The sequence below is a fragment of the Leiobunum rupestre genome, chromosome 3 (assembly GCF_980474605.1).
Source record: "Leiobunum rupestre chromosome 3, qqLeiRupe1.1.hap1, whole genome shotgun sequence".
Classification (NCBI taxonomy): Eukaryota; Metazoa; Arthropoda; class Arachnida; order Opiliones; family Sclerosomatidae; genus Leiobunum; species Leiobunum rupestre.
Window position 1 is genome coordinate 26,057,615 of NC_143386.1, and position 23,987 is coordinate 26,081,601.

Here is a 23,987-nt window from a genome sequence, read left to right on the forward strand (position 1 = left end):
CGGGTATCTATGGTGTAGTGGTTATCACGTCCGCCTAACACGCGGAAGGTCCCAGGTTCGAGCCCTGGTAGATACATAATGTTCTTTTTTGACTTGTTGTTAGAACGAAACTTTCGGAGGTTTTTGGCAATTTTTTTAAATTGAAAAGTGATATGTTTTGGGTATCTATGGTGTAGTGGTTATCACGTCCGCCTAACACGCGGAAGGTCCCAGGTTCGAGCCCTGGTAGAAACATAATTTTCTTTTTTGACTTGTTGTTAGAACGAAACTTTCGGAGGTTTTTGGCAATTTTTTTAAATTGAAAAGTGAAATGTTTTGGGTCCTTGGTAGTATAGTGCTGAGTATCACCGCCTGTTTTACGGAAGACCTGAGTTAAATTCCCCGCCGGGGAGGCATGACCGGCTTCAGTTTTTAAAGATTGCAGAAAATATTTTGGTGGCAATGAAACGGTTTCTTCTTAATACCAAAAATATCCGTTTTAAAGAAATCCACTGGTTCAGGCCTTGGTCAAAATGCAACCCTATCTCCAAGACCATTTTCGTCAGTTCATGTTGCAGTCGCTAGCGTATCTATGGTGTAGTGGTTATCACGTCCGCTTTACACGCGGAAGGTCTCAGGTTGAGCCCTGATAGATACATAGAAGGTTGATATTTTAGCGATATGTGGACGAGTGAATTGGAGGCTCTCGGTCTCGAAAATTTGCCCATTTTTAAAACGGTTTCATCGTATTTACGATGGCTATGACGGGTATCTATGGTGTAGTGGTTATCACGTCCGCCTAACACGCGGAAGGTCCCAGGTTCGAGCCCTGGTAGATACATAATGTTCTTTTTTGACTTGTTGTTAGAACGAAACTTTCGGAGGTTTTTGGCAATTTTTTTAATTTGAAAAGTGAAATGTTTTGGGTATCTATGGTGTAGTGGTTATCACGTCCGCTTTACACGCGGAAGGTCTCAGGTTCGAGCCCTGATAGATACAAAGAAGGTTGATATTTTAGCGATATGTGGACGAGTGAATTGGAGGCTCTCGGTCTCGAAAATTTGCCCATTTTTAAAACAGTTTCATCGTATTTACGATGGCTATGACGGGTATCTATGGTGTAGTGGTTATCACGTCCGCCTAACACGCGGAAGGTCCCAGGTTCGAGCCCTGGTAGATACATAATGTTCTTTTTTGACTTGTTGTTAGAACGAAACTTTCGGAGGTTTTTGGCAATTTTTTTAAATTGAAAAGTGATATGTTTTGGGTATCTATGGTGTAGTGGTTATCACGTCCGCCTAACACGCGGAAGGTCCCAGGTTCGAGCCCTGGTAGAAACATAATTTTCTTTTTTGACTTGTTGTTAGAACGAAACTTTCGGAGGTTTTTGGCAATTTTTTTAAATTGAAAAGTGAAATGTTTTGGGTCCTTGGTAGTATAGTGCTGAGTATCACCGCCTGTTTTACGGAAGACCTGAGTTAAATTCCCCGCCGGGGAGGCATGACCGGCTTCAGTTTTTAAAGATTGCAGAAAATATTTTGGTGGCAATGAAACGGTTTCTTCTTAATACCAAAAATATCCGTTTTAAAGAAATCCACTGGTTCAGGCCTTGGTCAAAATGCAACCCTATCTCCAAGACCATTTTCGTCAGTTCATGTTGCAGTCGCTAGCGTATCTATGGTGTAGTGGTTATCACGTCCGCTTTACACGCGGAAGGTCTCAGGTTGAGCCCTGATAGATACATAGAAGGTTGATATTTTAGCGATATGTGGACGAGTGAATTGGAGGCTCTCGGTCTCGAAAATTTGCCCATTTTTAAAACGGTTTCATCGTATTTACGATGGCTATGACGGGTATCTATGGTGTAGTGGTTATCACGTCCGCCTAACACGCGGAAGGTCCCAGGTTCGAGCCCTGGTAGATACATAATGTTCTTTTTTGACTTGTTGTTAGAACGAAACTTTCGGAGGTTTTTGGCAATTTTTTTAATTTGAAAAGTGAAATGTTTTGGGTATCTATGGTGTAGTGGTTATCACGTCCGCTTTACACGCGGAAGGTCTCAGGTTCGAGCCCTGATAGATACAAAGAAGGTTGATATTTTAGCGATATGTGGACGAGTGAATTGGAGGCTCTCGGTCTCGAAAATTTGCCCATTTTTAAAACAGTTTCATCGTATTTACGATGGCTATGACGGGTATCTATGGTGTAGTGGTTATCACGTCCGCCTAACACGCGGAAGGTCCCAGGTTCGAGCCCTGGTAGATACATAATGTTCTTTTTTGACTTGTTGTTAGAACGAAACTTTCGGAGGTTTTTGGCAATTTTTTTAAATTGAAAAGTGACATATTTTGGGTCCTTGGTAGTATAGTGCTGAGTATCACCGCCTGTTTTACGGAAGACCTGAGTTAAATTCCCCGCCGGGGAGGCATGACCGGCTTCAGTTTTTAAAGATTGCAGAAAATATTTTGGTGGCAATGAAACGGTTTCTTCTTAATACCAAAAATATCCGTTTTAAAGAAATCCACTGGTTCAGGCCTTGGTCAAAATGCAACCCTATCTCCAAGACGATTTTCGTCAGTTGATGTTACAGTCGCTAGCGTATCTATGGTGTAGTGGTTATCACGTCCTCTTTACACGCGGAAGGTCTCAGGTAAGAGCCCTGATAGATACAAAGAAGGTTGATATTTTAGCGATATGTGGACGAGTGAATTGGAGGCTCTCGGTCTCGAAAATTTGCCCATTTTTAAAACAGTTTCATCGTATTTACGATGGCTATGACGGGTATCTATGGTGTAGTGGTTATCACGTCCGCCTAACACGCGGAAGGTCCCAGGCTCGAGCCCTGGTAGAAACATAATGTTCTTTTTTGACTTGTTGTTAGATCGAAACTTTCGGAGGTTTTTGGCAATTTTTTTAAATTGAAAAGTGAAATGTTTTGGGTATCTATGGTGTAGTGGTTATCACGTCCGCCTAACACGCGGAAGGTCCCAGGTTCGAGCCCTGGTAGATACATAATGTTCTTTTTTGACTTGTTGTTAGAACGAAACTTTCGGAGGTTTTTGGCAATTTTTTTAAATTGAAAAGTGACATATTTTGGGTCCTTGGTAGTATAGTGCTGAGTATCACCGCCTGTTTTACGGAAGACCTGAGTTAAATTCCCCGCCGGGGAGGCATGACCAGCTTCAGTTTTTAAAGATTGCAGAAAATATTTTGGTGGCAATGAAACGGTTTCTTCTTAATACCAAAAATATCCGTTTTAAAGAAATCCACTGGTTCAGGCCTTGGTCAAAATGCAACCCTATCTCCAAGACCATTTTCGTCAGTTCATGTTGCAGTCGCTAGCGTATCTATGGTGTAGTGGTTATCACGTCCGCTTTACACGCGGAAGGTCTCAGGTTGAGCCCTGATAGATACATAGAAGGTTGATATTTTAGCGATATGTGGACGAGTGAATTGGAGGCTCTCGGTCTCGAAAATTTGCCCATTTTTAAAACGGTTTCATCGTATTTACGATGGCTATGACGGGTATCTATGGTGTAGTGGTTATCACGTCCGCCTAACACGCGGAAGGTCCCAGGTTCGAGCCCTGGTAGATACATAATGTTCTTTTTTGACTTGTTGTTAGAACGAAACTTTCGGAGGTTTTTGGCAATTTTTTTAATTTGAAAAGTGAAATGTTTTGGGTATCTATGGTGTAGTGGTTATCACGTCCGCTTTACACGCGGAAGGTCTCAGGTTCGAGCCCTGATAGATACAAAGAAGGTTGATATTTTAGCGATATGTGGACGAGTGAATTGAAGGCTCTCGGTCTCGAAAATTTGCCCATTTTTAAAAAGGTTTCATCGTATTTACGTTGGCTATGACGGGTATCTATGGTATAGTGGTTATCACGTCCGCCTAACACGCGGAAGGTCCCAGGTTCGAGCCCTGGTAGATACATAATGTTCTTTTTTGACTTGTTGTTAGAACGAAACTTTCGGAGGTTTTTGGCAATTTTTTTAAATTGAAAAGTGACATATTTTGGGTCCTTGGTAGTATAGTGCTGAGTATCACCGCCTGTTTTACGGAAGACCTGAGTTAAATTCCCCGCCGGGGAGGCATGACCGGCTTCAGTTTTTAAAGATTGCAGAAAATATTTTGGTGGCAATGAAACGGTTTCTTCTTAATACCAAAAATATCCGTTTTAAAGAAATCCACTGGTTCAGGCCTTGGTCATAATGCAACCCTATCTCCAAGACGATTTTAGTCAGTTCATGTTGCAGTCGCTAGCGTATCTATGGTGTAGTGGTTATCACGTCCGCTTTACACGCGGAAGGTCTCAGGTTGAGCCCTGATAGATACAAAGAAGGTTGATATTCTAGCAATATGTGGACGAGTGAATTGGAGGCTCTCGGTCTCGAAAATTTGCCCATTTTTAAAACGGTTTCATCGTATTTACGATGGCTATGACGGGTATCTATGGTGTAGTGGTTATCACGTCCGCCTGACACGCGGAAGGTCCCAGGTTCGAGCCCTGGTAGATACATAATGTTCTTTTTTGACTTGTTGTTAGAACGAAACTTTCGGAGGTTTTTGGCAATTTTTTTAATTTGAAAAGTGAAATGTTTTGGGTATCTATGGTGTAGTGGTTATCACGTCCGCTTTACACGCGGAAGGTCTCAGGTTCGAGCCCTGATAGATACAAAGAAGGTTGATATTTTAGCGATATGTGGACGAGTGAATTGAAGGCTCTCGGTCTCGAAAATTTGCCCATTTTTAAAAAGGTTTCATCGTATTTACGTTGGCTATGACGGGTATCTATGGTATAGTGGTTATCACGTCCGCCTGACACGCGGAAGGTCCCAGGTTCGAGCCCTGGTAGATACATAATGTTCTTTTTTGACTTGTTGTTAGAACGAAACTTTCGGAGGTTTTTGGCAATTTTTTTAAATTGAAAAGTGACATTTTTTGGGTCCTTGGTAGTATAGTGCTGAGTATCACCGCCTGTTTTACGGAAGACCTGAGTTAAATTCCCCGCCGGGGAGGCATGACCGGCTTCAGTTTTTAAAGATTGCAGAATATATTTTGGTGGCAATGAAACGGTTTCTTCTTAATACCAAAAATATCCGTTTTAAAGAAATCCACTGGTTCAGGCCTCGGTCAAAATGCAACCCTATCTCCAAGACGATTTTCGTCAGTTCATGTTGCAGTCGCTAGCGTATCTATGGTGTAGTGGTTATCACGTCCTCTTTACACGCGGAAGGTCTCAGGTTCGAGCCCTGAAAGATACAAAGAAGGTTGATATTTTAGCGATATATGGACGAGTGAATTGGAGGCTCTCGGTCTCGAAAATTTGCCCATTTTTAAAACAGTTTCATCGTATTTACGATGGCTATGACGGGTATCTATGGTGTAGTGGTTATCACGTCCGCCTAACACGCGGAAGGTCCCAGGTTCGAGCCCTGGTAGATACATAATGTTCTTTTTTGACTTGTTGTTAGAACGAAACTTTCGGAGGTTTTTGGCAATTTTTTTAAATTGAAAAGTGACATATTTTGGGTCCTTGGTAGTATAGTGCTGAGTATCACCGCCTGTTTTACGGAAGACCTGAGTTAAATTCCCCGCCGGGGAGGCATGACCGGCTTCAGTTTTTAAAGATTGCAGAAAATATTTTGGTGGCAATGAAACGGTTTCTTCTTAATACCAAAAATATCCGTTTTAAAGAAATCCACTGGTTCAGGCCTTGGTCAAAATGCAACCCTATCTCCAAGACGATTTTCGTCAGTTGATGTTACAGTCGCTAGCGTATCTATGGTGTAGTGGTTATCACGTCCTCTTTACACGCGGAAGGTCTCAGGTAAGAGCCCTGATAGATACAAAGAAGGTTGATATTTTAGCGATATGTGGACGAGTGAATTGGAGGCTCTCGGTCTCGAAAATTTGCCCATTTTTAAAACAGTTTCATCGTATTTACGATGGCTATGACGGGTATCTATGGTGTAGTGGTTATCACGTCCGCCTAACACGCGGAAGGTCCCAGGCTCGAGCCCTGGTAGAAACATAATGTTCTTTTTTGACTTGTTGTTAGATCGAAACTTTCGGAGGTTTTTGGCAATTTTTTTAAATTGAAAAGTGAAATGTTTTGGGTATCTATGGTGTAGTGGTTATCACGTCCGCCTAACACGCGGAAGGTCCCAGGTTCGAGCCCTGGTAGATACATAATGTTCTTTTTTGACTTGTTGTTAGAACGAAACTTTCGGAGGTTTTTGGCAATTTTTTTAAATTGAAAAGTGACATATTTTGGGTCCTTGGTAGTATAGTGCTGAGTATCACCGCCTGTTTTACGGAAGACCTGAGTTAAATTCCCCGCCGGGGAGGCAAGACCGGCTTCAGTTTTTAAAGATTGCAGAAAATATTTTGGTGGCAATGAAACGGTTTCTTCTTAATACCAAAAATATCCGTTTTAAAGAAATCCACTGGTTCAGGCCTCGGTCAAAATGCAACCCTATCTCCAAGACGATTTTCGTCAGTTCATGTTGCAGTCGCTAGCGTATCTATGGTGTAGTGGTTATCACGTCCTCTTTACACGCGGAAGGTCTCAGGTTCGAGCCCTGAAAGATACAAAGAAGGTTGATATTTTAGCGATATGTGGACGAGTGAATTGGAGGCTCTCGGTCTCGAAAATTTGCCCATTTTTAAAACAGTTTCATCGTATTTACGATGGCTATGACGGGTATCTATGGTGTAGTGGTTATCACGTCCGCCTAACACGCGGAAGGTCCCAGGTTCGAGCCCTGGTAGATACATAATGTTTTTTTTTGACTTGTTGTTAGAACGAAACTTTCGGAGGTTTTTGGCAATTTTTTTAAATTGAAAAGTGATATGTTTTGGGTATCTATGGTGTAGTGGTTATCACGTCCGCTTTACACGCGGAAGGTCTCAGGTTCGAGCCCTGATAGATACAAAGAAGGTTGATATTTTAGCGATATGTGGACGAGTGAATTGAAGGCTCTCGGTCTCGAAAATTTGCCCATTTTTAAAACGGTTTCATCGTATTTACGTTGGCTATGACGGGTATCTATGGTGTAGTGGTTATCACGTCCGCCTAACACGCGGAAGGTCCCAGGTTCGAGCCCTGGTAGATACATAATGTTCTTTTTTGACTTGTTGTTAGAACGAAACTTTCGGAGGTTTTTGGCAATTTTTTTAAATTGAAAAGTGATATGTTTTGGGTATCTATGGTGTAGTGGTTATCACGTCCGCCTAACACGCGGAAGGTCCCAGGTTCGAGCCCTGGTAGAAACATAATTTTCTTTTTTGACTTGTTGTTAGAACGAAACTTTCGGAGGTTTTTGGCAATTTTTTTAAATTGAAAAGTGAAATGTTTTGGGTATCTATGGTGTAGTGGTTATCACGTCCGCCTAACACGCGGAAGGTCCCAGGTTCGAGCCCTGGTAGATACATAATGTTCTTTTTTGACTTGTTGTTAGAACGAAACTTTCGGAGGTTTTTGGCAATTTTTTTAAATTGAAAAGTGACATATTTTGGGTCCTTGGTAGTATAGTGCTGAGTATCACCGCCTGTTTAACGGAAGACCTGAGTTAAATTCCCCGCCGGGGAGGCATGACCGGCTTCAGTTTTTAAAGATTGCAGAATATATTTTGGTGGCAATGAAACGGTTTCTTCTTAATACCAAAAATATCCGTTTTAAAGAAATCCACTGGTTCAGGCCTTGGTCAAAATGCAACCCTATCTCCAAGACCATTTTCGTCAGTTCATGTTGCAGTCGCTAGCGTATCTATGGTGTAGTGGTTATCACGTCCGCTTTACACGCGGAAGGTCTCATTTTGAGCCCTGATAGATACATAGAAGGTTGATATTTTAGCGATATGTGGACGAGTGAATTGGAGGCTCTCGGTCTCGAAAATTTGCCCATTTTTAAAACGGTTTCATCGTATTTACGATGGTTATGACGGGTATGTATGGTGTAGTGGTTATCACGTCCGCCTAACACGCGGAAGGTCCCAGGTTCGAGCCCTGGTAGATACATAATGTTCTTTTTTGACTTGTTGTTAGAACGAAACTTTCGGAGGTTTTTGGCAATTTTTTTAAATTGAAAAGTGACATATTTTGGGTCCTTGGTAGTATAGTGCTGAGTATCACCGCCTGTTTTACGGAAGACCTGAGTTAAATTCCCCGCCGGGGAGGCATGACCGGCTTCAGTTTTAAAAGATTGCAGAAAATATTTTGGTGGCAATGAAACGGTTTCTTCTTAATACCAAAAATATCCGTTTTAAAGAAATCCACTGGTTCAGGCCTTGGTCAAAATGCAACCCTATCTCCAAGACGATTTTCGTCAGTTCATGTTGCAGTCGCTAGCGTATCTATGGTGTAGTGGTTATCACGTCCTCTTTACACGCGGAAGGTCTCAGGTTCGAGCCCTGATAGATACAAAGAAGGTTGATATTTTAGCGATATGTGGACGAGTGAATTGGAGGCTCTCGGTTTCGAAAATTTGCCCATTTTTAAAACAGTTTCATCGTATTTACGATGGCTATGACGGGTATCTATGGTGTAGTTGTTATCACGTCCGCCTAACACGCGGAAGGTCCCAGGTTCGAGCCCTGGTAGATACATAATGTTCTTTTTTGACTTGTTGTTAGAACGAAACTTTCGGAGGTTTTTGGCAATTTTTTTAAATTGAAAAGTGACATATTTTGGGTCCTTGGTAGTATAGTGCTGAGTATCACGGCCTGTTTTACGGAAGACCTGAGTTAAATTCCCCGCCGGGGAGGCATGACCGGCTTCAGTTTTTAAAGATTGCAGAATATATTTTGGTGGCAATGAAACGGTTTCTTCTTAATACCAAAAATATCCGTTTTAAAGAAATCCACTGGTTCAGGCCTTGGTCAAAATGCAACCCTATCTCCAAGACCATTTTCGTCAGTTCATGTTGCAGTCGCTAGCGTATCTATGGTGTAGTGGTTATCACGTCCGCTTTACACGCGGAAGGTCTCAGGTTGAGCCCTGATAGATACATAGAAGGTTGATATTTTAGCGATATGTGGACGAGTGAATTGGAGGCTCTCGGTCTCGAAAATTTGCCCATTTTTAAAACGGTTTCATCGTATTTACGATGGTTATGACGGGTATGTATGGTGTAGTGGTTATCACGTCCGCCTAACACGCGGAAGGTCCCAGGTTCGAGCCCTGGTAGATACATAATGTTCTTTTTTGACTTGTTGTTAGAACGAAACTTTCGGAGGTTTTTGGCAATTTTTTTAAATTGAAAAGTGACATATTTTGGGTCCTTGGTAGTATAGTGCTGAGTATCACCGCCTGTTTTACGGAAGACCTGAGTTAAATTCCCCGCCGGGGAGGCATGACCGGCTTCAGTTTTAAAAGATTGCAGAAAATATTTTGGTGGCAATGAAACGGTTTCTTCTTAATACCAAAAATATCCGTTTTAAAGAAATCCACTGGTTCAGGCCTTGGTCAAAATGCAACCCTATCTCCAAGACGATTTTCGTCAGTTCATGTTGCAGTCGCTAGCGTATCTATGGTGTAGTGGTTATCACGTCCTCTTTACACGCGGAAGGTCTCAGGTTCGAGCCCTGATAGATACAAAGAAGGTTGATATTTTAGCGATATGTGGACGAGTGAATTGGAGGCTCTCGGTTTCGAAAATTTGCCCATTTTTAAAACAGTTTCATCGTATTTACGATGGCTATGACGGGTATCTATGGTGTAGTTGTTATCACGTCCGCCTAACACGCGGAAGGTCCCAGGTTCGAGCCCTGGTAGATACATAATGTTCTTTTTTGACTTGTTGTTAGAACGAAACTTTCGGAGGTTTTTGGCAATTTTTTTAAATTGAAAAGTGACATATTTTGGGTCCTTGGTAGTATAGTGCTGAGTATCACCGCCTGTTTTACGGAAGACCTGAGTTAAATTCCCCGCCGGGGAGGCATGACCGGCTTCAGTTTTTAAAGATTGCAGAAAATATTTTGGTGGCAATGAAACGGTTTCTTCTTAATACCAAAAATATCCGTTTTAAAGAAATCCACTGGTTCAGGCCTTGGTCAAAATGCAACCCTATCTCCAAGACCATTTTCGTCAGTTCATGTTGCAGTCGCTAGCGTATCTATGGTGTAGTGGTTATCACGTCCGCTTTACACGCGGAAGGTCTCAGGTTGAGCCCTGATAGATACATAGAAGGTTGATATTTTAGCGATATGTGGACGAGTGAATTGGAGGCTCTCGGTCTCGAAAATTTGCCCATTTTTAAAACGGTTTCATCGTATTTACGATAGTTGTGACGGGTATCTATGGTGTAGTGGTTATCACGTCCGCCTAACACGCGGAAGGTCCCAGGGTCGAGCCCTGGTAGATACATAATGTTCTTTTTTGACTTGTTGTTAGAACGAAACTTTCGGAGGTTTTTGGCAATTTTTTTAAATTGAAAAGTGACATATTTTGGGTCCTTGGTAGTATAGTGCTGAGTATCACCGCCTGTTTTACGGAAGACCTGAGTTAAATTCCCCGCCGGGGAGGCATGACCGGCTTCAGTTTTTAAAGATTGCAGAAAATATTTTGGTGGCAATGAAACGGTTTCTTCTTAATACCAAAAATATCCGTTTTAAAGAAATCCACTGGTTCAGGCCTTGGTCAAAATGCAACCCTATCTCCAAGACGATTTTCGTCAGTTCATGTTGCAGTCGCTAGCGTATCTATGGTGTAGTGGTTATCACGTCCTCTTTACACGCGGAAGGTCTCAGGTTCGAGCCCTGATAGATACAAAGAAGGTTGATATTTTAGCGATATGTGGACGAGTGAATTGGAGGCTCTCGGTTTCGAAAATTTGCCCATTTTTAAAACAGTTTCATCGTATTTACGATGGCTATGACGGGTATCTATGGTGTAGTTGTTATCACGTCCGCCTAACACGCGGAAGGTCCCAGGTTCGAGCCCTGGTAGATACATAATGTTCTTTTTTGACTTGTTGTTAGAACGAAACTTTCGGAGGTTTTTGGCAATTTTTTTAAATTGAAAAGTGACATATTTTGGGTCCTTGGTAGTATAGTGCTGAGTATCACCGCCTGTTTTACGGAAGACCTGAGTTAAATTCCCCGCCGGGGAGGCATGATCGGCTTCAGTTTTTAAAGATTGCAGAAAATATTTTGGTGGCAATGAAACGGTTTCTTCTTAATACCAAAAATATCCGTTTTAAAGAAATCCACTGGTTCAGGCCTTGGTCAAAATGCAACCCTATCTCCAAGACCATTTTCGTCAGTTCATGTTGCAGTCGCTAGCGTATCTATGGTGTAGTGGTTATCACGTCCGCTTTACACGCGGAAGGTCTCAGGTTGAGCCCTGATAGATACATAGAAGGTTCATATTTTAGCGATATGTGGACGAGTGAATTGGAGGCTCTCGGTCTCGAAAATTTGCCCATTTTTAAAACGGTTTCATCGTATTTACGATGGCCATGACGGGTATCTATGGTGTAGTGGTTATCACGTCCGCCTAACACGCGGAAGGTCCCAGGTTCGAGCCCTGGTAGATACATAATGTTCTTTTTTGACTTGTTGTTAGAACGAAACTTTCGGAGGTTTTTGGCAATTTTTTTAAATTGAAAAGTGACATATTTTGGGTCCTTGGTAGTATAGTGCTGAGTATCACCGCCTGTTTTACGGAAGACCTGAGTTAAATTCCCCGCCGGGGAGGCATGACCGGCTTCAGTTTTTAAAGATTGCAGAAAATATTTTGGTGGCAATGAAACGGTTTCTTCTTAATACCAAAAATATCCGTTTTAAAGAAATCCACTGGTTCAGGCCTTGGTCAAAATGCAACCCTATCTCCAAGACGATTTTCGTCAGTTCATGTTGCAGTCGCTAGCGTATCTATGGTGTAGTGGTTATCACGTCCTCTTTACACGCGGAAGGTCTCAGGTTCGAGCCCTGATAGATACAAAGAAGGTTGATATTTTAGCGATATGTGGACGAGTGAATTGGAGGCTCTCGGTTTCGAAAATTTGCCCATTTTTAAAACAGTTTCATCGTATTTACGATGGCTATGACGGGTATCTATGGTGTAGTTGTTATCACGTCCGCCTAACACGCGGAAGGTCCCAGGTTCGAGCCCTGGTAGATACATAATGTTCTTTTTTGACTTGTTGTTAGAACGAAACTTTCGGAGGTTTTTGGCAATTTTTTTAAATTGAAAAGTGACATATTTTGGGTCCTTGGTAGTATAGTGCTGAGTATCACCGCCTGTTTTACGGAAGACCTGAGTTAAATTCCCCGCCGGGGAGGCATGACCGGCTTCAGTTTTTAAAGATTGCAGAAAATATTTTGGTGGCAATGAAACGGTTTCTTCTTAATACCAAAAATATCCGTTTTAAAGAAATCCACTGGTTCAGGCCTTGGTCAAAATGCAACCCTATCTCCAAGACCATTTTCGTCAGTTCATGTTGCAGTCGCTAGCGTATCTATGGTGTAGTGGTTATCACGTCCGCTTTACACGCGGAAGGTCTCAGGTTGAGCCCTGATAGATACATAGAAGGTTGATATTTTAGCGATATGTGGACGAGTGAATTGGAGGCTCTCGGTCTCGAAAATTTGCCCATTTTTAAAACGGTTTCATCGTATTTACGATGGCTATGACGGGTATCTATGGTGTAGTGGTTATCACGTCCGCCTAACACGCGGAAGGTCCCAGGTTCGAGCCCTGGTAGATACATAATGTTCTTTTTTGACTTGTTGTTAGAACGAAACTTTCGGAGGTTTTTGGCAATTTTTTTAAATTGAAAAGTGACATATTTTGGGTCCTTGGTAGTATAGTGCTGAGTATCACCGCCTGTTTTACGGAAGACCTGAGTTAAATTCCCCGCCGGGGAGGCATGATCGGCTTCAGTTTTTAAAGATTGCAGAAAATATTTTGGTGGCAATGAAACGGTTTCTTCTTAATACCAAAAATATCCGTTTTAAAGAAATCCACTGGTTCAGGCCTTGGTCAAAATGCAACCCTATCTCCAAGACGATTTTCGTCAGTTCATGTTGCAGTCGCTAGCGTATCTATGGTGTAGTGGTTATCACGTCCTCTTTACACGCGGAAGGTCTCAGGTTCGAGCCCTGATAGATACAAAGAAGGTTGATATTTTAGCGATATGTGGACGAGTGAATTGGAGGCTCTCGGTTTCGAAAATTTGCCCATTTTTAAAACAGTTTCATCGTATTTACGATGGCTATGACGGGTATCTATGGTGTAGTTGTTATCACGTCCGCCTAACACGCGGAAGGTCCCAGGTTCGAGCCCTGGTAGATACATAATGTTCTTTTTTGACTTGTTGTTAGAACGAAACTTTCGGAGGTTTTTGGCAATTTTTTTAAATTGAAAAGTGACATATTTTGGGTCCTTGGTAGTATAGTGCTGAGTATCACCGCCTGTTTTACGGAAGACCTGAGTTAAATTCCCCGCCGGGGAGGCATGACCGGCTTCAGTTTTTAAAGATTGCAGAAAATATTTTGGTGGCAATGAAACGGTTTCTTCTTAATACCAAAAATATCCGTTTTAAAGAAATCCACTGGTTCAGGCCTTGGTCAAAATGCAACCCTATCTCCAAGACCATTTTCGTCAGTTCATGTTGCAGTCGCTAGCGTATCTATGGTGTAGTGGTTATCACGTCCGCTTTACACGCGGAAGGTCTCAGGTTGAGCCCTGATAGATACATAGAAGGTTGATATTTTAGCGATATGTGGACGAGTGAATTGGAGGCTCTCGGTCTCGAAAATTTGCCCATTTTTAAAACGGTTTCATCGTATTTACGATGGCTATGACGGGTATCTATGGTGTAGTGGTTATCACGTCCGCCTAACACGCGGAAGGTCCCAGGTTCGAGCCCTGGTAGATACATAATGTTCTTTTTTGACTTGTTGTTAGAACGAAACTTTCGGAGGTTTTTGGCAATTTTTTTAAATTGAAAAGTGACATATTTTGGGTCCTTGGTAGTATAGTGCTGAGTATCACCGCCTGTTTTACGGAAGACCTGAGTTAAATTCCCCGCCGGGGAGGCATGATCGGCTTCAGTTTTTAAAGATTGCAGAAAATATTTTGGTGGCAATGAAACGGTTTCTTCTTAATACCAAAAATATCCGTTTTAAAGAAATCCACTGGTTCAGGCCTTGGTCAAAATGCAACCCTATCTCCAAGACGATTTTCGTCAGTTCATGTTGCAGTCGCTAGCGTATCTATGGTGTAGTGGTTATCACGTCCTCTTTACACGCGGAAGGTCTCAGGTTCGAGCCCTGAAAGATACAAAGAAGGTTGATATTTTAGCGATATATGGACGAGTGAATTGGAGGCTCTCGGTCTCGAAAATTTGCCCATTTTTAAAACAGTTTCATCGTATTTACGATGGCTATGACGGGTATCTATGGTGTAGTGGTTATCACGTCCGCCTAACACGCGGAAGGTCCCAGGTTCGAGCCCTGGTAGATACATAATGTTCTTTTTTGACTTGTTGTTAGAACGAAACTTTCGGAGGTTTTTGGCAATTTTTTTAAATTGAAAAGTGACATATTTTGGGTCCTTGGTAGTATAGTGCTGAGTATCACCGCCTGTTTTACGGAAGACCTGAGTTAAATTCCCCGCCGGGGAGGCATGACCGGCTTCAGTTTTTAAAGATTGCAGAAAATATTTTGGTGGCAATGAAACGGTTTCTTCTTAATACCAAAAATATCCGTTTTAAAGAAATCCACTGGTTCTGGCCTTGGTCAAAATGCAACCCTATCTCAAAGACGATTTTCGTCAGTTCATGTTGCAGTCGCTAGCGTATCTATGGTGTAGTGGTTATCACGTCCGCTTTACACGCGGAAGGTCTCAGGTTCGAGCCCTGATAGATACAAAGAAGGTTGATATTTTAGCGATATGTGGACGAGTGAATTGGAGGCTCTCGGTCTCGAAAATTTGCCCATTTTTAAAACGGTTTCATCGTATTTACGATGGCTATGACGGGTATCTATGGTGTAGTGGTTATCACGTCCGCCTAACACGCGGAAGGTCCCAGGTTCGAGCCCTGGTAGATACATAATGTTCTTTTTTGACTTGTTGTTAGAACGAAACTTTCGGAGGTTTTTGGCAATTTTTTTAAATTGAAAAGTGACATATTTTGGGTCCTTGGTAGTATAGTGCTGAGTATCACCGCCTGTTTTACGGAAGACCTGAGTTAAATTCCCCGCCGGGGAGGCATGACCGGCTTCAGTTTTTAAAGATTGCAAAAAATATTTTGGTGGCAATGAAACGGTTTCTTCTTAATACCAAAAATATCCGTTTTAAAGAAATCCACTGGTTCAGGCCTTGGTCAAAATGCAACCCTATCTCCCAGACGATTTTCGTCAGTTCATGTTGCAGTCGCTAGCGTATCTATGGTGTAGTGGTTATCACGTCCGCTTTACACGCGGAAGGTCTCAGGTTCGAGCCCTGATAGATACATAGAAGGTTGATATTTTAGCGATATGTGGACGAGTGAATTGGAGGCTCTCGGTCTCGAAAATTTGCCCATTTTTAAAACAGTTTCATCGTATTTACGATGGCTATGACGGGTATCTATGGTGTAGTGGTTATCACGTCCGCCTAACACGCGGAAGGACCCAGGTTCAAGCCCTGGTAGATACATAATGTTCTTTTTTGACTTGTTGTTAGAACGAAACTTTCGGAGGTTTTTGGCAATTTTTTTAAATTGAAAAGTGAAATGTTTTGGGTATCTATGGTGTAGTGGTTATCACGTCCGCCTAACACGCGGAAGGTCCCAGTTTCGAGCCCTGGTAGATACATAATGTTCTTTTTTGACTTGTTGTTAGAACGAAACTTTCGGAGGTTTTTGGCAATTTTTTTAAATTGAAAAGTGACATATTTTGGGTCCTTGGTAGTATAGTGCTGAGTATCACCGCCTGTTTTACGGAAGACCTGAGTTAAATTCCCCGCCGGGGAGGCATGACCGGCTTCAGTTTTTAAAGATTGCAGAAAATATTTTGGTGGCAATGAAACGGTTTCTTCTTAATACCAAAAATATCCGTTTTAAAGAAATCCACTGGTTCTGGCCTTGGTCAAAATGCAACCCTATCTCCAAGACGATTTTCGTCAGTTCATGTTGCAGTCGCTAGCGTATCTATGGTGTAGTGGTTATCACGTCCGCTTTACACGCGGAAGGTCTCAGGTTCGAGCCCTGATAGATACAAAGAAGGTTGATATTTTAGCGATATGTGTACGAGTGAATTGGAGGCTCTCGGTCTCGAAAATTTGCCCATTTTTAAAACAGTTTCATCGTATTTACGATGGCTATGACGGGTATCTATGGTGTAGTGGTTATCACGTCCGCCTAACACGCGGAAGGTCCCAGGTTCGAGCCCTGGTAGATACATAATGTTCTTTTTTGACTTGTTGTTAGAACGAAACTTTCGGAGGTTTTTGGCAATTTTTTTAAATTGAAAAGTGACATATTTTGGGTCCTTGGTAGTATAGTGCTGAGTATCACCGCCTGTTTTACGGAAGACCTGAGTTAAATTCCCCGCCGGGGAGGCATGACCGGCTTCAGTTTTTAAAGATTGCAGAAAATATTTTGGTGGCAATGAAACGGTTTCTTCTTAATACCAAAAATATCCGTTTTAAAGAAATCCACTGGTTCAGGCCTTGGTCAAAATGCAACCCTATCTCCAAGACGATTTTCGTCAGTTCATGTTGCAGTCGCTAGCGTATCTATGGTGTAGTGGTTATCACGTCCGCTTTACACGCGGAAGGTCTCAGGTTCGAGCCCTGATAGATACATAGAAGGTTGATATTTTAGCGATATGTGGACGAGTGAATTGGAGGCTCTCGGTCTCGAAAATTTAACCATTTTTAAAACGGTTTCATCGTATTTAAGATGGCTATGACGGGTATCTATGGTGTAGTGGTTATCACGTCCGCCTAACACGCGGAAGGTCCCAGGTTTGAGCCCTGGTAGATACATAATGTTCTTTTTTGACTTGTTGTTAGAACGAAACATTCGGAGGTTTTTGGCAATTTTTTTAAATTGAAAAGTGACATATTTTGGGTCCTTGGTAGTATAGTGCTGAGTATCACCGCCTGTTTTACGGAAGACCTGAGTTAAATTCCCCGCCGGGGAGGCATGACCGGCTTCAGTTTTTAAAGATTGCAGAAAATATTTTGGTGGCAATGAAACGGTTTCTTCTTAATACCAAAAATATCCGTTTTAAAGAAATCCACTGGTTCTGGCCTTGGTCAAAATGCAACCCTATCTCCAAGACGATTTTCGTCAGTTCATGTTGCAGTCGCTAGCGTATCTATGGTGTAGTGGTTATCACGTCCGCTTTACACGCGGAAGGTCTCAGGTTCGAGCCCTGATAGATACAAAGAAGGTTGATATTTTAGCGATATGTGGACGAGTGAATTGGAGGCTCTCGGTCTCGAAAATTTGCCCATTTTTAAAACGGTTTCATCGTATTTACGATGGCTATGACGGGTATCTATGGTGTAGTGGTTATCACGTCCGCCTAACACGCGGAAGGTCCCAGGTTCGAGCCCTGGTAGATACATAATGTTCTTTTTTGACTTGTTGTTAGAACGAAACTTTCGGAGGTTTTTGGCAATTTTTTTAAATTGAAAAGTGACATATTTTGGGTCCTTGGTAGTATAGTGCTGAGTATCACCGCCTGTTTTACGGAAGACCTGAGTTAAATTCCCCGCCGGGGAGGCATGACCGGCTTCAGTTTTTAAAGATTGCAGAAAATATTTTGGTGGCAATGAAACGGTTTCTTCTTAATACCAAAAATATCCGTTTTAAAGAAATCCACTGGTTCTGGCCTTGGTCAAAATGCAACCCTATCTCCAAGACGATTTTCGTCAGTTCATGTTGCAGTCGCTAGCGTATCTATGGTGTAGTGGTTATCACGTCCGCTTTACACGCGGAAGGTCTCAGGTTCGAGCCCTGATAGATACAAAGAAGGTTGATATTTTAGCGATATGTGGACGAGTGAATTGGAGGCTCTCGGTCTCGAAAATTTGCCCATTTTTAAAACGGTTTCATCGTATTTACGATGGCTATGACGGGTATCTATGGTGTAGTGGTTATCACGTCCGCCTAACACGCGGAAGGTCCCAGGTTCGAGCCCTGGTAGATACATAATGTTCTTTTTTGACTTGTTGTTAGAACGAAACTTTCGGAGGTTTTTGGCAATTTTTTTAAATTGAAAAGTGACATATTTTGGGTCCTTGGTAGTATAGTGCTGAGTATCACCGCCTGTTTTACGGAAGACCTGAGTTAAATTCCCCGCCGGGGAGGCATGACCGGCTTCAGTTTTTAAAGATTGCAGAAAATATTTTGGTGGCAATGAAACGGTTTCTTCTTAATACCAAAAATATCCGTTTTAAAGAAATCCACTGGTTCAGGCCTTGGTCAAAATGCAACCCTATCTCCAAGACGATTATCGTCAGTTCATGTTGCAGTCGCTAGCGTATCTATGGTGTAGTGGTTATCACGTCCGCTTTACACGCGGAAGGTCTCAGGTTCGAGCCCTGATAGATACAAAGAAGGTTGATATTCTAGCGATATGTGGACGAGTGAATTGGAGGCTCTCGGTCTCGAAAATTTGCCCATTTTTAAAACGGTTTCATCGTATTTACGATGGCTATGACGGGTATCTATGGTGTAGTGGTTATCACGTCCGCCTAACACGCGGAAGGTCCCAGGTTCGAGCCCTGGTAGATACATAATGTTCTTTTTTGACTTGTTGTTAGAACGAAACTTTCGGAGGTTTTTGGCAATTTTTTTAAATTGAAAAGTGACATATTTTGGGTCCTTGGTAGTATAGTGCTGAGTATCACCGCCTGTTTTACGGAAGACCTGAGTTAAATTCCCCGCCGGGGAGGCATGACCGGCTTCAGTTTTTAAAGATTGCAGAAAATATTTTGGTGGCAATGAAACGGTTTCTTCTTAATACCAAAAATATCCGTTTTAAAGAAATCCACTGGTTCAGGCCTTGGTCAAAATGCAACCCTATCTCCAAGACGATTATCGTCAGTTCATGTTGCAGTCGCTAGCGTATCTATGGTGTAGTGGTTATCACGTCCGCTTTACACGCGGAAGGTCTCAGGTTCGAGCCCTGATAGATACATAGAAGGTTGATATTTTAGCGATATGTGGACGAGTGAATTGGAGGCTCTCGGTCTCGAAAATTTAACCATTTTTAAAACGGTTTCATCGTATTTAAGATGGCTATGACGGGTATCTATGGTGTAGTGGTTATCACGTCCGCCTAACACGCGGAAGGTCCCAGGTTTGAGCCCTGGTAGATACATAATGTTCTTTTTTGACTTGTTGTTAGAACGAAACATTCGGAGGTTTTTGGCAATTTTTTTAAATTGAAAAGTGACATATTTTGGGTCCTTGGTAGTATAGTGCTGAGTATCACCGCCTGTTTTACGGAAGACCTGAGTTAAATTCCCCGCCAGGGAGGCATGACCGGCTTCAGTTTTTAAAGATTGCAGAAAATATTTTGGTGGCAATGAAACGGTTTCTTCTTAATACCAAAAATATCCGTTTTAAAGAAATCCACTGGTTCAGGCCTTGGTCAAAATGCAACCCTATCTCCAAGACGATTATCGTCAGTTCATGTTGCAGTCGCTAGCGTATCTATGGTGTAGTGGTTATCACGTCCGCTTTACACGCGGAAGGTCTCAGGTTCGAGCCCTGATAGATACATAGAAGGTTGATATTTTAGCGATATGTGGACGAGTGAATTGGAGGCTCTCGGTCTCGAAAATTTAACCATTTTTAAAACGGTTTCATCGTATTTAAGATGGCTATGACGGGTATCTATGGTGTAGTGGTTATCACGTCCGCCTAACACGCGGAAGGTCCCAGGTTTGAGCCCTGGTAGATACATAATGTTCTTTTTTGACTTGTTGTTAGAACGAAACATTCGGAGGTTTTTGGCAATTTTTTTAAATTGAAAAGTGACATATTTTGGGTCCTTGGTAGTATAGTGCTGAGTATCACCGCCTGTTTTACGGAAGACCTGAGTTAAATTCCCCGCCGGGGAGGCATGACCGGCTTCAGTTTTTAAAGATTGCAGAAAATATTTTGGTGGCAATGAAACGGTTTCTTCTTAATACCAAAAATATCCGTTTTAAAGAAATCCACTGGTTCAGGCCTTGGTCAAAATGCAACCCTATCTCCAAGACCATTTTCGTCAGTTCATGTTGCAGTCGCTAGCGTATCTATGGTGTAGTGGTTATCACGTCCGCTTTACACGCGGAAGGTCTCAGGTTGAGCCCTGATAGATACATAGAAGGTTGATATTTTAGCGATATGTGGACGAGTGAATTGGAGGCTCTCGGTCTCGAAAATTTGCCCATTTTTAAAACGGTTTCATCGTATTTACGATGGCTCTGGCGGGTATCTATGGTGTAGTGGTTATCACGTCCGCCTAGCACGCGGAAGGTCCCAGGTTCGAGCCCTGGTAGATACATAATGTTCTTTTTTGACTTGTTGTTAGAACGAAACTTTCGGAGGTTTTTGGCAATTTTTTTAATTTGAAAAGTGAAATGTTTTGGGTATCTATGGTGTAGTGGTTATCACGTCCGCTTTACACGCGGAAGGTCTCAGGTTCGAGCCCTGATAGATACAAAGAAGGTTGATATTTTAGCGATATGTGGACGAGTGAATTGAAGGCTCTCGGTCTCGAAAATTTGCCCATTTTTAAAAAGGTTTCATCGTATTTACGTTGGCTATGACGGGTATCTATGGTGTAGTGGTTATCACGTCCGTCTAACACGCGGAAGGTCCCAGGTTCGAGCCCTGGTAGATACATAATGTTCTTTTTTGACTTGTTGTTAGAACGAAACTTTCGGAGGTTTTTGGCAATTTCCATTTTCGTCAGTTCATGTTGCAGTCACTAGCGTATCTATGAGTAGAGAGTAACTAAAACTTAGCACTTTTATTTCCAAGATGGCCGCCAAGATGGCCACCAAAACAACCCCCCCCCCCACCCCCAAAAACAAAAAGTCCTCGGAAAAATCGAAAATATTTTTGTTTTCAAATTTCACCTTGAAAATAATCTTTGACCTCGAGGCCTGACATCTGTCAACAAACACTAAGCCTCGGTCTATCAAATCAACAAGTTTGGTCACGATCGGACAAGGTCGAACCGAGATATCGGCGGTAATGTGTGACCCCACCAAATACTTATGTTAATTTACTTTTGGTGTCATTTTTTCGTTTTTTTCGTTTTTTCGCCGTTTAAAATGCTAATTAGTTATTTGCGAGATGGGGAAACGAATTCGCGACCTTCGCTTTATACCCTTGGCGGTTTTGGCCCCACCCAAAATACTTTAAATAATTAAACTAATATAAATAAGTTTTCGCAAATATTTTATTATTTTAAAAAACAATGCTATTTTAAGTAATCAAAAAAAAACACAATTAGTTATTATAATATTTAATAACTATGATATTTCAATATATTTTTTATACACTTAACAACATATGAAACACTAACAATAAAACTAAAAGCTAACAAATTAAATTATTAATAAAGAATTAAAGAAGGTTGTATAAATAATTTGAAGGCTGAAAAATATAAAAACACAAATGTTAAAAAATATTTTAAGTGTATAATTAAAAAATAATTATAATTACATCAATTCGTAAAAGGTATTTTTCCTCTTCGGTACAAAACGAGATGTCGGGTTGGAAATTCAGGCTAGAATTTATAAATATAAATAAATTAACCTATTAAAAATGAATATATCTAAAAAATATTTACCACAAGAATTCTTTTTGTTGCTCTATCATCGCACGAATAAAACACTGGTTTTGGTCTTAATCGCTTCGGAAGTATACAGTTCGAGAATGTCTGAATTAAAACAGATCGAATGTTGTTCAATGCCAACATGTTGAATTTGATCTAACATACGAAGTTCAGACTTTAAATTCTTGTGATTCCATCGCGAAATTTGACGAGTATTACAAAGAATAAACATTCTTACTACTCGAAGAAAAACAATTTTAAAGATCGCGGCAAAGAAAGTACAGGCTTTAGATGTAATTCACCACACATCTTGAGTCTAGATTTCTCCTGGTAAAATCCTTTACATTGAGATTTTATAGTTTAAGCCCGACTTTTATTTAAAAATTTAAAAATATTGTCTTTGGGAATAATTATTAATTTTTAATACAACGAAGGTTAACTAATTATCACTATCCTTCTTAAACATGTTTTTATAAATTAATAAAAACAATTATATTCAATTTTTAAAAAAACAACCTAGTACAAAATGTACTTAGACATTTTTCAGTTAATATACTAATCAATTACAAAAACAAACATAAAACATTAAAGTTTAACAGATATTAGTATAAAAAAGTACATAGAATACATGAAAAAGAACCGGAAAAAAACCAGAAAGAATAATAAATAATCAATGGGTCGTTTGATATGAGCGGTAGGATCAAGTGTATATAGCGAAAAAGATGAAGAAACAAAAAAAGATAGCGCAAGAGATGAAGAAACAAAAAAAATAATAATAATAATAGAAAAACATTAAATCTAGTACAAAATGTACTAATAAAATTTCTTGAAAATGCGTTGGATAAAAAAGATGAAAACAAAGGATTTTTTAATATAGAGAAAAAAGAACTTTACACCAATCCCAACATTAAATTAATAAAGCTAGTTAAAAAAGAAAAAGTAGATTATGAAATATTAAAAACAACCTCCACCGCCTGAATTAAATTAATAAAGCTAGTTGATTTGGAAAACATATTTAAACACTTAAACTTTCTAAAATAAAAACATTTAAAATAAAAAATATAAAACATTTTAAAAATTAAAACCTTTCACCAAAATAAACAAATTAAAAAATAAAAACACAAAAAAGTCTTTAAATAAAAAAATTAAAATTTTATAAGGTTTGAGTCCTATTTCAAAAAATAAATAGTTTTAGTTTTAAAAAATAAATAAATTTTTGTAATTACCTTGAGTCGCAGTTGGAAAAGTTGCCGACGATCGTTTAAATTTTGATTCGGTCGAGATAATTTGCAACTAAATAAAAATATTTATTTTAATTATTGTAATTATTTTTTTAAAATTAGTATTCCTTACTCTAAAGTTGTAACTATTTTAACTTCTTGTCGATCCAAATCATTAATAAAAAATAGAACGATCATGCCTAATTCCAAACGGATGTTATACCGTGTTAGGCGAAAGTCAGTGGTAATAGATAAATGTTTTTTTCGGAAAAAGGAAACTTGTTGTAATTGAAAGAGTAATAAAAGGTCACGTTGAAGGCTCCTACGATTTTTATGTTGACGGAACCATGGGATCTTATTTAAATTTTTATATAGGCGCATATGTTTTCCAATTAGGCGTAAAATTTCGTAAGAAAACCAGCCTTCAAGAGAGGATTGAGTGTGGAACAATAAGCCGTCAAACTCAAAAGCCTCGTGGGGACAGACAAAATTAACAGAATGAACGTCAAATAGACAAGAATTGTTATTGATTCTTCTAGAAAAAACCGAAGCGAAAACAGCTGGCGATAATTTGAAAGAATTTTTTATAAAGGGACAGGCAAAAACAATTTTTTTAAAGGGTTCTATTAATGCTTTACACTCAAGAAAGACAGTTCTCATACAGTAATTTTCAACTCTAATTGAAATATCGTTAATTTTAAAAAGGTTATAATTCCTAACTTTACGTAAAGCTAAATATTTTAGTGAAAAAGGGTTAATAGCGAGAGGATGAGTAATCTTACCAGAAACAGTCAAAACTTCGCGAGAGCCCATGGTTTATAAAAGGTACACGGTGAAAGACAGTCTTTTTATAAGAAAAATTTCAGAATATTTAATTTTTACATCCTGATTTTAACCTGTTTTAAAATCAAGTCAAAAGACAATTTTTTATCAAATACACCCTGCAGAAATATAATTTTATCCATTCGTTTAAATTTTATACCTCGCAGAAATATATTTC

General features: G+C 40.4%; 39 non-coding genes across 39 annotated transcripts; all 39 read left to right on the forward strand.

Annotated features, from left to right (window-relative positions):
* The first annotated feature begins 3 nt into the window (after positions 1–3).
* Positions 4–76, forward strand: TRNAV-AAC (transfer RNA valine (anticodon AAC)). Its single transcript has one exon. It is a non-coding gene; the product is annotated as a tRNA-Val (tRNA).
* A 671-nt stretch (positions 77–747) lies between these two features.
* Positions 748–820, forward strand: TRNAV-AAC (transfer RNA valine (anticodon AAC)). Its single transcript has one exon. It is a non-coding gene; the product is annotated as a tRNA-Val (tRNA).
* Positions 821–905: 85 nt separating this feature from the next.
* Positions 906–978, forward strand: TRNAV-UAC (transfer RNA valine (anticodon UAC)). The gene has a single exon. It is a non-coding gene; the product is annotated as a tRNA-Val (tRNA).
* A 110-nt stretch (positions 979–1,088) lies between these two features.
* TRNAV-AAC (transfer RNA valine (anticodon AAC)) lies at positions 1,089–1,161 on the forward strand. Its single transcript has one exon. It is a non-coding gene; the product is annotated as a tRNA-Val (tRNA).
* Positions 1,162–1,832: 671 nt separating this feature from the next.
* On the forward strand, positions 1,833–1,905 carry TRNAV-AAC (transfer RNA valine (anticodon AAC)). The gene has a single exon. It is a non-coding gene; the product is annotated as a tRNA-Val (tRNA).
* An 85-nt stretch (positions 1,906–1,990) lies between these two features.
* On the forward strand, positions 1,991–2,063 carry TRNAV-UAC (transfer RNA valine (anticodon UAC)). Its single transcript has one exon. It is a non-coding gene; the product is annotated as a tRNA-Val (tRNA).
* Positions 2,064–2,173: 110 nt separating this feature from the next.
* On the forward strand, positions 2,174–2,246 carry TRNAV-AAC (transfer RNA valine (anticodon AAC)). Its single transcript has one exon. It is a non-coding gene; the product is annotated as a tRNA-Val (tRNA).
* A 672-nt stretch (positions 2,247–2,918) lies between these two features.
* On the forward strand, positions 2,919–2,991 carry TRNAV-AAC (transfer RNA valine (anticodon AAC)). Its single transcript has one exon. It is a non-coding gene; the product is annotated as a tRNA-Val (tRNA).
* Positions 2,992–3,504: 513 nt separating this feature from the next.
* TRNAV-AAC (transfer RNA valine (anticodon AAC)) lies at positions 3,505–3,577 on the forward strand. Its single transcript has one exon. It is a non-coding gene; the product is annotated as a tRNA-Val (tRNA).
* Positions 3,578–3,662: 85 nt separating this feature from the next.
* Positions 3,663–3,735, forward strand: TRNAV-UAC (transfer RNA valine (anticodon UAC)). The gene has a single exon. It is a non-coding gene; the product is annotated as a tRNA-Val (tRNA).
* A 696-nt stretch (positions 3,736–4,431) lies between these two features.
* TRNAV-GAC (transfer RNA valine (anticodon GAC)) lies at positions 4,432–4,504 on the forward strand. The gene has a single exon. It is a non-coding gene; the product is annotated as a tRNA-Val (tRNA).
* An 85-nt stretch (positions 4,505–4,589) lies between these two features.
* Positions 4,590–4,662, forward strand: TRNAV-UAC (transfer RNA valine (anticodon UAC)). Its single transcript has one exon. It is a non-coding gene; the product is annotated as a tRNA-Val (tRNA).
* A 110-nt stretch (positions 4,663–4,772) lies between these two features.
* Positions 4,773–4,845, forward strand: TRNAV-GAC (transfer RNA valine (anticodon GAC)). Its single transcript has one exon. It is a non-coding gene; the product is annotated as a tRNA-Val (tRNA).
* Positions 4,846–5,359: 514 nt separating this feature from the next.
* TRNAV-AAC (transfer RNA valine (anticodon AAC)) lies at positions 5,360–5,432 on the forward strand. Its single transcript has one exon. It is a non-coding gene; the product is annotated as a tRNA-Val (tRNA).
* A 672-nt stretch (positions 5,433–6,104) lies between these two features.
* Positions 6,105–6,177, forward strand: TRNAV-AAC (transfer RNA valine (anticodon AAC)). The gene has a single exon. It is a non-coding gene; the product is annotated as a tRNA-Val (tRNA).
* A 514-nt stretch (positions 6,178–6,691) lies between these two features.
* On the forward strand, positions 6,692–6,764 carry TRNAV-AAC (transfer RNA valine (anticodon AAC)). Its single transcript has one exon. It is a non-coding gene; the product is annotated as a tRNA-Val (tRNA).
* Positions 6,765–6,849: 85 nt separating this feature from the next.
* TRNAV-UAC (transfer RNA valine (anticodon UAC)) lies at positions 6,850–6,922 on the forward strand. Its single transcript has one exon. It is a non-coding gene; the product is annotated as a tRNA-Val (tRNA).
* Positions 6,923–7,032: 110 nt separating this feature from the next.
* Positions 7,033–7,105, forward strand: TRNAV-AAC (transfer RNA valine (anticodon AAC)). The gene has a single exon. It is a non-coding gene; the product is annotated as a tRNA-Val (tRNA).
* A 243-nt stretch (positions 7,106–7,348) lies between these two features.
* On the forward strand, positions 7,349–7,421 carry TRNAV-AAC (transfer RNA valine (anticodon AAC)). The gene has a single exon. It is a non-coding gene; the product is annotated as a tRNA-Val (tRNA).
* A 4,032-nt stretch (positions 7,422–11,453) lies between these two features.
* Positions 11,454–11,526, forward strand: TRNAV-AAC (transfer RNA valine (anticodon AAC)). The gene has a single exon. It is a non-coding gene; the product is annotated as a tRNA-Val (tRNA).
* Positions 11,527–12,626: 1,100 nt separating this feature from the next.
* On the forward strand, positions 12,627–12,699 carry TRNAV-AAC (transfer RNA valine (anticodon AAC)). Its single transcript has one exon. It is a non-coding gene; the product is annotated as a tRNA-Val (tRNA).
* Positions 12,700–13,799: 1,100 nt separating this feature from the next.
* On the forward strand, positions 13,800–13,872 carry TRNAV-AAC (transfer RNA valine (anticodon AAC)). Its single transcript has one exon. It is a non-coding gene; the product is annotated as a tRNA-Val (tRNA).
* Positions 13,873–14,386: 514 nt separating this feature from the next.
* Positions 14,387–14,459, forward strand: TRNAV-AAC (transfer RNA valine (anticodon AAC)). The gene has a single exon. It is a non-coding gene; the product is annotated as a tRNA-Val (tRNA).
* A 331-nt stretch (positions 14,460–14,790) lies between these two features.
* On the forward strand, positions 14,791–14,863 carry TRNAV-UAC (transfer RNA valine (anticodon UAC)). Its single transcript has one exon. It is a non-coding gene; the product is annotated as a tRNA-Val (tRNA).
* A 110-nt stretch (positions 14,864–14,973) lies between these two features.
* On the forward strand, positions 14,974–15,046 carry TRNAV-AAC (transfer RNA valine (anticodon AAC)). The gene has a single exon. It is a non-coding gene; the product is annotated as a tRNA-Val (tRNA).
* Positions 15,047–15,377: 331 nt separating this feature from the next.
* On the forward strand, positions 15,378–15,450 carry TRNAV-UAC (transfer RNA valine (anticodon UAC)). The gene has a single exon. It is a non-coding gene; the product is annotated as a tRNA-Val (tRNA).
* Positions 15,451–16,122: 672 nt separating this feature from the next.
* On the forward strand, positions 16,123–16,195 carry TRNAV-UAC (transfer RNA valine (anticodon UAC)). Its single transcript has one exon. It is a non-coding gene; the product is annotated as a tRNA-Val (tRNA).
* Positions 16,196–16,305: 110 nt separating this feature from the next.
* TRNAV-AAC (transfer RNA valine (anticodon AAC)) lies at positions 16,306–16,378 on the forward strand. Its single transcript has one exon. It is a non-coding gene; the product is annotated as a tRNA-Val (tRNA).
* A 331-nt stretch (positions 16,379–16,709) lies between these two features.
* TRNAV-UAC (transfer RNA valine (anticodon UAC)) lies at positions 16,710–16,782 on the forward strand. The gene has a single exon. It is a non-coding gene; the product is annotated as a tRNA-Val (tRNA).
* Positions 16,783–17,296: 514 nt separating this feature from the next.
* On the forward strand, positions 17,297–17,369 carry TRNAV-UAC (transfer RNA valine (anticodon UAC)). Its single transcript has one exon. It is a non-coding gene; the product is annotated as a tRNA-Val (tRNA).
* Positions 17,370–17,479: 110 nt separating this feature from the next.
* On the forward strand, positions 17,480–17,552 carry TRNAV-AAC (transfer RNA valine (anticodon AAC)). The gene has a single exon. It is a non-coding gene; the product is annotated as a tRNA-Val (tRNA).
* Positions 17,553–17,883: 331 nt separating this feature from the next.
* Positions 17,884–17,956, forward strand: TRNAV-UAC (transfer RNA valine (anticodon UAC)). Its single transcript has one exon. It is a non-coding gene; the product is annotated as a tRNA-Val (tRNA).
* A 110-nt stretch (positions 17,957–18,066) lies between these two features.
* TRNAV-AAC (transfer RNA valine (anticodon AAC)) lies at positions 18,067–18,139 on the forward strand. Its single transcript has one exon. It is a non-coding gene; the product is annotated as a tRNA-Val (tRNA).
* Positions 18,140–18,470: 331 nt separating this feature from the next.
* Positions 18,471–18,543, forward strand: TRNAV-UAC (transfer RNA valine (anticodon UAC)). The gene has a single exon. It is a non-coding gene; the product is annotated as a tRNA-Val (tRNA).
* Positions 18,544–18,653: 110 nt separating this feature from the next.
* On the forward strand, positions 18,654–18,726 carry TRNAV-AAC (transfer RNA valine (anticodon AAC)). Its single transcript has one exon. It is a non-coding gene; the product is annotated as a tRNA-Val (tRNA).
* A 331-nt stretch (positions 18,727–19,057) lies between these two features.
* On the forward strand, positions 19,058–19,130 carry TRNAV-UAC (transfer RNA valine (anticodon UAC)). The gene has a single exon. It is a non-coding gene; the product is annotated as a tRNA-Val (tRNA).
* A 514-nt stretch (positions 19,131–19,644) lies between these two features.
* Positions 19,645–19,717, forward strand: TRNAV-UAC (transfer RNA valine (anticodon UAC)). The gene has a single exon. It is a non-coding gene; the product is annotated as a tRNA-Val (tRNA).
* Positions 19,718–20,413: 696 nt separating this feature from the next.
* Positions 20,414–20,486, forward strand: TRNAA-AGC (transfer RNA alanine (anticodon AGC)). Its single transcript has one exon. It is a non-coding gene; the product is annotated as a tRNA-Ala (tRNA).
* An 85-nt stretch (positions 20,487–20,571) lies between these two features.
* On the forward strand, positions 20,572–20,644 carry TRNAV-UAC (transfer RNA valine (anticodon UAC)). The gene has a single exon. It is a non-coding gene; the product is annotated as a tRNA-Val (tRNA).
* Positions 20,645–23,987: the final 3,343 nt, after the last annotated feature.